General features: G+C 37.4%; 1 long non-coding RNA gene across 1 annotated transcript; it reads left to right on the top strand.

The window, feature by feature from the left end:
- Window positions 1-1,626: 1,626 nt before the first annotated feature.
- On the top strand, window positions 1,627-4,257 carry LOC145626988 (uncharacterized). Its single transcript, XR_014111239.1, has 3 exons — window positions 1,627-1,722; window positions 3,801-3,935; window positions 4,002-4,257. It is a non-coding gene; the product is annotated as an uncharacterized LOC145626988 (long non-coding RNA).
- Window positions 4,258-7,463: the final 3,206 nt, after the last annotated feature.

A 7,463-nucleotide genomic window follows, 5' to 3' on the forward strand; every position in this document is an offset into this window, starting at 1 on the left:
AGCTTAATTTTGGTGTTTTTATTTTTTATCTTAATTTAAGCTAGTATTGCTCTGCTAGTTTAATTAAAACTACACTACTTCTTGTCTTTGATTAATACACACTCTGAGATCTCTTATCTTTATTTGTTGATGCAAGTGGTTGTCGGAATGTTATCTATATTGAAGCGAACAATGGGGCAGTTAAGTGGGTGGGAATAAATGATGCTTTTTCTGTTGGGGTTTGGTGAGTCCGACTCACCGCGGAAACAAACCCAAAAACAAGACCGCACTCGCAATAAATAAAACCATAAACATAATTAAATTAATCACAAGATTAAGATAAGCTAATTACCTTTGACGCGTGCTTCGCTCCAAAATGAGCTCTTACTTGAAAGCTTCAAGTCCCGCTCACACGGAGACCTCCAACGAAGTCCACCCGCACCAACAAAACCGACTAGGTCCAATGTCTTGGGGTTAGCAAGACCCGACCAATAAAACCCGAGTAATTATATTGAGTTCAAAGGTTTTCACTAATTGTGATGCCTTTTCCAACTCTTACTCAAGCATCATTCATAATGCCCATACTTGGGTTTTTATAGGAAATGATGGGAGTATCATTTACTCTCCCATCAATGTGGGATAGTATGATTTTTCCATTTTATTTTAAAGTTAAAATAAAATTAATAATCAAGCTAGTAATAAATCAACAAGTGGCAAGCTCATGTGAGTGGTTAGGTGAGGACCACTTGGAGAAGGGGGGGACCAAACTTGCTCCCCACTTCCTCTCCCATAACCGGCCACCTCACTCCACACACACTCAAGGACCACAAGCCACATGGCACCCATCCTTGGGCACCAAGGCAGCCAAGGTGGGCTGCCATGTGCTGCTGTCCGTGGCAGCCACGCCCAGCACTCGCATGTGGGCTGCCAGGCGCTGTTGGCCAGCAAGCCCAGCATGCTTGTGCGGGCTGCTACTGGCCTTGTGCCTTGGCCAGCGCTGCTAGGCAGCAAGCAATGGCCTAGCCATGCTGCTGCTAGCTGGCGCGCCTAGCGTGCTAGCTGCTGCAGCTTGTTGCGGCATGGCTTGCTAGCCATTGCGCGCACAAGGCTGCGCCTAGCATGCTAGCACGCACTAGGCAGCGCCTAGCCTTGCGATGCTAGCATGGGTGCGCTAGCACGCACCAGCCAGCCTAGGCTTGGCTTGGTGCGCATGCTAGCCACCATGCTAGGCTATACGCCCTTAGCACTCGGTTTTCTTGGGCATTCCGATGCTAGGGGTATTTTGGTCTTTTATTGATTTATTACTATTTCTCGTCTTGTCTTTCACTATTTTTTGACTCGACTTCCGACGCTCGGTTTCGATGCTCTAAGCTCGAATTTCCGACGTCTAAATAAATATTACTCGGTCGACTCATTAATTCCCTCCGAATTAATTCGTCGTTTCGGTTTGTTGAATGCTTGGGTGTGACCCGAAGGGTTCAGTCAAGATTAAGCTGTAATATTAATTATTCATTAATATTACTGATCGGAAGCGGCCTCCACCCAGGCATTCCGATAACTTGACCTCACTGAATATATTAGCTTTCTAATAATTCTGAACCCACTAACGGAATAGTACACTTGTTCGAAGGACACCATTCCTTTCAATTTCCATAGAGTTCGACCTTGAGGCAAAGGATTCTATTTCACTTCATAAAGGAGAAGTTCACAAAACAAAACAAAAAAAAAAAGGAAATTGTGCAGGTTTGTGATGTGATTGTTTGGGTGTTTTGGATTTATTTTTGTTCTCCTCTAGCTTAATTTGGGTGTTTTAGATTTTTTTTTTTTTTTTTTTTTTTGTTCTCCTTCAGCTTAACTTCATTGAGGAAAATTATGAGCTTAATTTGGGTGTTTTGGATTTTTTTTGTTCTCATTCAGCTTGGGATTGTTTGGAATGGTTTTGTGAGTATACTAGTATCAAATGTGATTTTGTTTTGTGCGATTATACTAGTATCTATTTTGTTTTGTGATTTTGTTTAGGATTGTTATGTTTGATGATTGCTTTGTTTGTAATGATGATGATTTTGCTACTTGGATTTGAAAAAGATCTCGAAAAGATGATATTTTTGGTTGTTTTGGTGGATTGATTGGTATGATAATTGATTTCTCTTTGTTCTTAGTGTGTTAATTGAGGTTATGTGTATTAGAATGAATTTTTAAAATTACTCTTTGTTTCCTTTTGTTTAGGTCTTGTATTTTTTAGAGTGCGTGTTATTAGGTTTATGTAGCTACTGATAACAAACTTATGTAGGCGTTCAGTTTAAGATGAGCACTGTAATATTTATAGAGATGAGCACTGTAACAACAAACTTTCTTGTGTCCTTATTGATTTGAATGATAAGTAAATTGAGTCAAGTTTTGTGATTTTAATGTTGTGATATACAAATTGGACAATTGTAGATTATTTCCTGTTCTTAATAAAAAGACGACTATAGCTATATATGAACAGCTTTACGTCCTTGTCATAAAATGTGGAATTGTTAGTTTTAAGCTTGTGTAAATGTGTATTTGATCCCTATTGTGACTTGCCTAGATGGGAGAACCTTAAATTTTGAGCCCCGAGTTTTTGGATTTAAATGATTAAAATATGGAAATGGAGTTCAAAAGAGAACATTCATCAAAACCAAGTCATGACTCTTAACAAATTTTCTTTTCTTATCTTTTTTTCTTTTTTCTTTTTTTTTTTTTACCTTCATAGGACTACAACAATACAACTCACTAGTAGTCATGACTCAGTAATTTTTTTAATTTTTAATATGACTTTGATTGTTTTTAAATAATGTTAAGTTTATGGTAGTGGGTTTGGATGCTTGTTATTGGTTGAATTGTGGGTAAAATTCAGTTTAGAATGTTGGCATAGTATTTAGATTCAATAAAATGATTGAATATTCTACTTTTGTAAAATGAAATTAAAAAAATTAAAAGAATAAAGAAGCATATGAGGAAAAGTAGACTTCTGTTTATGCATTATATTCCTTGATTTGTTTAGCCGCTGCCTCGCAAGGCTGCTGCTGAATGCTTCTATGCCATGCTGCTGTTCTGATCTCCTGATGATGCTGCTATGCTCTACGTCACTGCTGTAATACTCTTGCTGCTACTAATCTGCTCTACGCTACTGTTAATTTGGTGTTTTTTTACTGTCATATTTGCTTATAAAATTTTCATTTTTGTCATCTATTTTTTTTTTTTTATTGAGTTGTGCCTCAAAATTTTGTTATAACATTCATAGGTTAAAGAAAGATGATTCTTGCAAAAATTTGTTTTTTTTTTTAATGGAATACTAATCAGAATAAAGAGGTCCTATTGGTTGTGGGAATTCAAAAGGTTGGACAGTGAGATAAGGGTATGCACGTGTATGTCTAAAAGCCTTACACTTGACTTAGTTGGTAGTTTGAGATTACGTATATCATTATGTACCCCATGCACAATTTTGAGGGTGGATGTATTGGAGAGGTTTCAAGTGATTCCTGTGATTGGAGAAGGGTTTGAACCTGTTTATGTTCCTCAATTGACGGTGAATATGCTAGTTGGTTTGCTGGTAAGGATTGAAGAAAGAATCAAAATTTGAATGACTGAATTGAATTGTTGAATTCTAATGCTATATTATCTTTTTAAGTCTAATAAAGAGTACATTTTTTCCTTGATTTCTCCTTTTCCGTAAAAATGATTATCAATGATTATAAGTAGACTTTCAGGCAGTGTACCAAACTAAGCTTTTTATTAGATTTAAATTTTAACATTTAGTTTTTTATAAAGCTCTCTTCTCTCTTAGGCCTGATAAGGATGATTTCCTTGCTAATTAAGGGGTTCAAGCTGCGATTTTGACAAATTTGAAGATGCTACTGCTGCCCTGCGTGCCCTGAAACTAATGCCTCGCGAGGCAGCTGCAGCAGCTGCTGCCTAGCAAGGATGCTGCTGCAGCTGCTGCCTCGCAAGGCAGCTGCTGCCTAGCAAGGATGCTGCTGCAGCTGCTGCCTCGCAAGGCAGCTGCTGCCTCGCAAGGCAGCTGCTGCCCGCTTCTATGCTCTTGCTGTTCTTCTGGTATACGCTACTGCTTCTATGCTCCTGCAGATGCTGCTGCTATACTCTACGTCACTGTTGCCAATCTGCTCTAAGCTACTGTTGTAATATTATTACAGTCGATCTGTTACAATATAAAACTACATTCTTTTTTTTTTGTTTTTGAATAAAAATTGTAATGTTACAGCTTTATATTAATAAAAATTATAAGTTTATATATATGTAAATGTTTATATATCAATTTAAGTCAAAAAAATGCAATATATATTTGGGGCATTATTGGCATCGGGTCTTAACCGAACCAGTGCTATAAACTGTATTATTGGCACCGCTTCTGAACTGAACCGGTGCTAATAAATGTGTTATTGGCACCGGTTCTAAACTGGTGGCAAAAACTTTCACCTTTTGGCATCCCTCACATAAACACCGGTTCAAAACCGGTGCTATAGGGGGGTTTTATCCTAGGCATGATACTAAAAAGATTAATAACAAACCCTAGCATTTAACTAAACAATAAAGATCAAATATTTAGCCTTATTATGATACTAACATGAATATTAGAAAGAAAAAGGAAGCATCACAAGAATCACAATTGTCATATTTGATATCAGAAATTATAGTTATTACCTTAAACATGATACTAGGAACTCATTGTTGTCATTCAAAACATCAAATTAAGAAAAGCATCCTAACATGATAATAGGAATCAAAATAACAACCAAGACATGATGTCTATATCATAATATTAATAAAATCAATTAAAGCACTTACTTGGATGCCTCCTATCTCATTCTAATAACAAAATACACACGTTAGTAACTTCAAGTAAAATATAAATCAAAACAATTAAATTAAAAAACTGAAATAGAGATTTGGGACCAAACCCTCAGAAATACCAAACCTTTCATGTCTAGGGCGAAGGCAACTTCGAACTTGGCTAGGTGTTTCTAGATCTTGTGAATGCGGAATTTTTTTTGCAAAAGGCTAGTTTAGAAAATAAAGAGAGAGAGTAATCAAGAGATTCTTGGTGAGAGTTGGTGATTTTTTGATGAGAAGAATTAAGAATTGATGATTGAAAATGGAAGGTTTTAGGAGACTATTTATAGAGAAAATCAGCCGGATATGATAAAAAACGAATCAAAGTTTCGAAAAGAATAAAACACGATCGCAGCACCAAACGCCAGGTTAGCGCCAGACGCCAAGCATGGCGCCAGGCGCTGGTCCAGTCGTCAGACGCTGGAAAAAACGCGTTTTCTTAATTTGATAAATTTAACCGTATGAGAGGGCAAAATTGTATTTTCCTTAAAAACACTTCTTTTATTCTGATTAAAACTCTAAAAAGTCAACTAAAGTCAATTTATCAATACTAATTAAATTAGGAATGAAAAGAACCTTCTTGAAGAATCTAGAAGACTATAATCAATTCTAATTGCATTAGGAATGATGAATCAATATTAGGCCCTCCTCTAGATCATTGGGCCGCATATAAATATCAAACCGGGCCCAGTTTAGTAATTTGGCCATAACTTCCTCATTATTCATCGGAATTGGGATTATAATATATCGTTGGAAAGGGCTTTTCAAGCCCGACCCAACTACACCAATATTGGACCCTTTCCATGGACCAAACTAAACTGGATTGGCTGTTTTCTTAAAATGGGTTTTAAAAACAAAGAGAAAGAAAAGAAATAAAAACTAACCGCAACACTAGACTTTCCACACTTTCACTTCATTTGATTATGATTCGACGTGAAAGGTACTCATCACTGGGTCTGGTTTTTGGGAAGACACAATGGGTGTCTACAGAAGCCCCCACTTTGACTGAGTTTGGAGAAACGCAAGTTTCGAAAACAAATGTCAAAGTATCGATAGGGACGGAGAATAATTCAGAACGTTCTGCGATCCTAAACCATTCTTGTAACGTTGATACCTGCAAACTAGCGTTAGTTAAACAGATAAGAGAGTTAAGAAATGCGTATCTTGCACCGTCAAGCACACGTCTCTGAAGGTAACCGATTGTTGCTGTTGTTGTTGTGACAACTTTCCACAAGCTAGGGAATGCCATCTTGTTGTTTTGATGTTCACTCGTCTCTGAACAATAGAGCTTTTTTTTCATAAATGTCCATACGTCCCTGAACAAAGAGCTTTGAATAATGTGCCCACGCATTTCTAATCAAAAGAGATTTTTTATATGTCCACACGTCTCTGAACAAAAGAGCTTTGATGATATGTCCACGCGTCTCTGAACAAAAGAGCTTTTTTATATGTCCACACGTCTCTGAACAAAAGAGCTTTGATGATATGTCCACGCGTCTCTGAACAAAGAGCTTTGAATGATATGTCCACGCGTCTCTGAACAAAGAGCTTTGAATGGATTGTCCACGCATCTCTGAACAATAGAGCTTTGATACTTAAATGTTTTTTACGATCGTTCGGTTGGCTGCGAACAGGAGCTTTGCTGAATAATGGTATCCTGTAAAAATCAAAAGGTTGCCAAAAGACTTTGCTAGTGTTTTTCTTAGGGTGGACCTAAGGCTTGATTTTTTTTTTTTAGGGTTGACCTAAGGTGATTGGACTGACTTGAGGTTGACTCGACGTGACTGACTGACTTGAGGTTGACACAAGCACAAAATTTCCGTCATTTTTGTTGAGGTACCGACTTTCTCCCAAAAAAGAAAGACGCGAAAAAAGAAAGAAGCGAAGTTTTTGAAGGTACATGTTGAATGAGCTTAATCCGTTAATGTTGTCTCTCACAGTACAAGAATTATAACATCTTAGACTATCCTAGTTGACTTGATAATGAAAGTATTTAGGTATCTTTGGCGCGGAGGCTAAGTACTTCATACTTTGTGATGCAATGATGATTATGAGTGATATGACAAGGCATGCTTCAGCGTTGTGTTAAGATTTCATGACAAAGGGTTCCTAAAGGAAGTATGTTTGGTCATGTATCTATGATGTGTGTGAAAGTGACACAAGGGCTAAGTGTGTGGAAAATTATATTATTTCAAGAAGAGTAAAATAATGGTGACTCTTAGGCTAGGTAAGCTAATGATGTAGGGATCAAGCCCCCAAGTCTAGCTCTAAGTAGATAGGGATAAGCATTGGAGATTCTTTGATATGATCATGGTGTGAGTGTGTGAACGTGAATAGGGATGCATTTTTATTACGGCTGCACACCAATGTGAGGATGCCTACGTATTAGTTAGGAATCAGGCCGAACGTAGCTCTAGCCGAACCTCGCACAAGTGTGTGTATACCTCAAAAAGGTCTTTTTAAGGGTTGTAACGTGGTTAGACTAATGGTTGAAGAAAAAAAAAAGGATAAAAGGCTCAAGACCCTAGATAAGCCCCCAAGGTGTGCAACTTTGCTTTTGGAATATTTGTATTTTTACGCTTGAGTTTCTACTCTTTTTTAGCTCTCTT

Source organism: Chenopodium album, chromosome 4 (assembly GCF_948465745.1).
Source record: "Chenopodium album chromosome 4, dcCheAlbu1.1, whole genome shotgun sequence".
Classification (NCBI taxonomy): Eukaryota; Viridiplantae; Streptophyta; class Magnoliopsida; order Caryophyllales; family Amaranthaceae; genus Chenopodium; species Chenopodium album.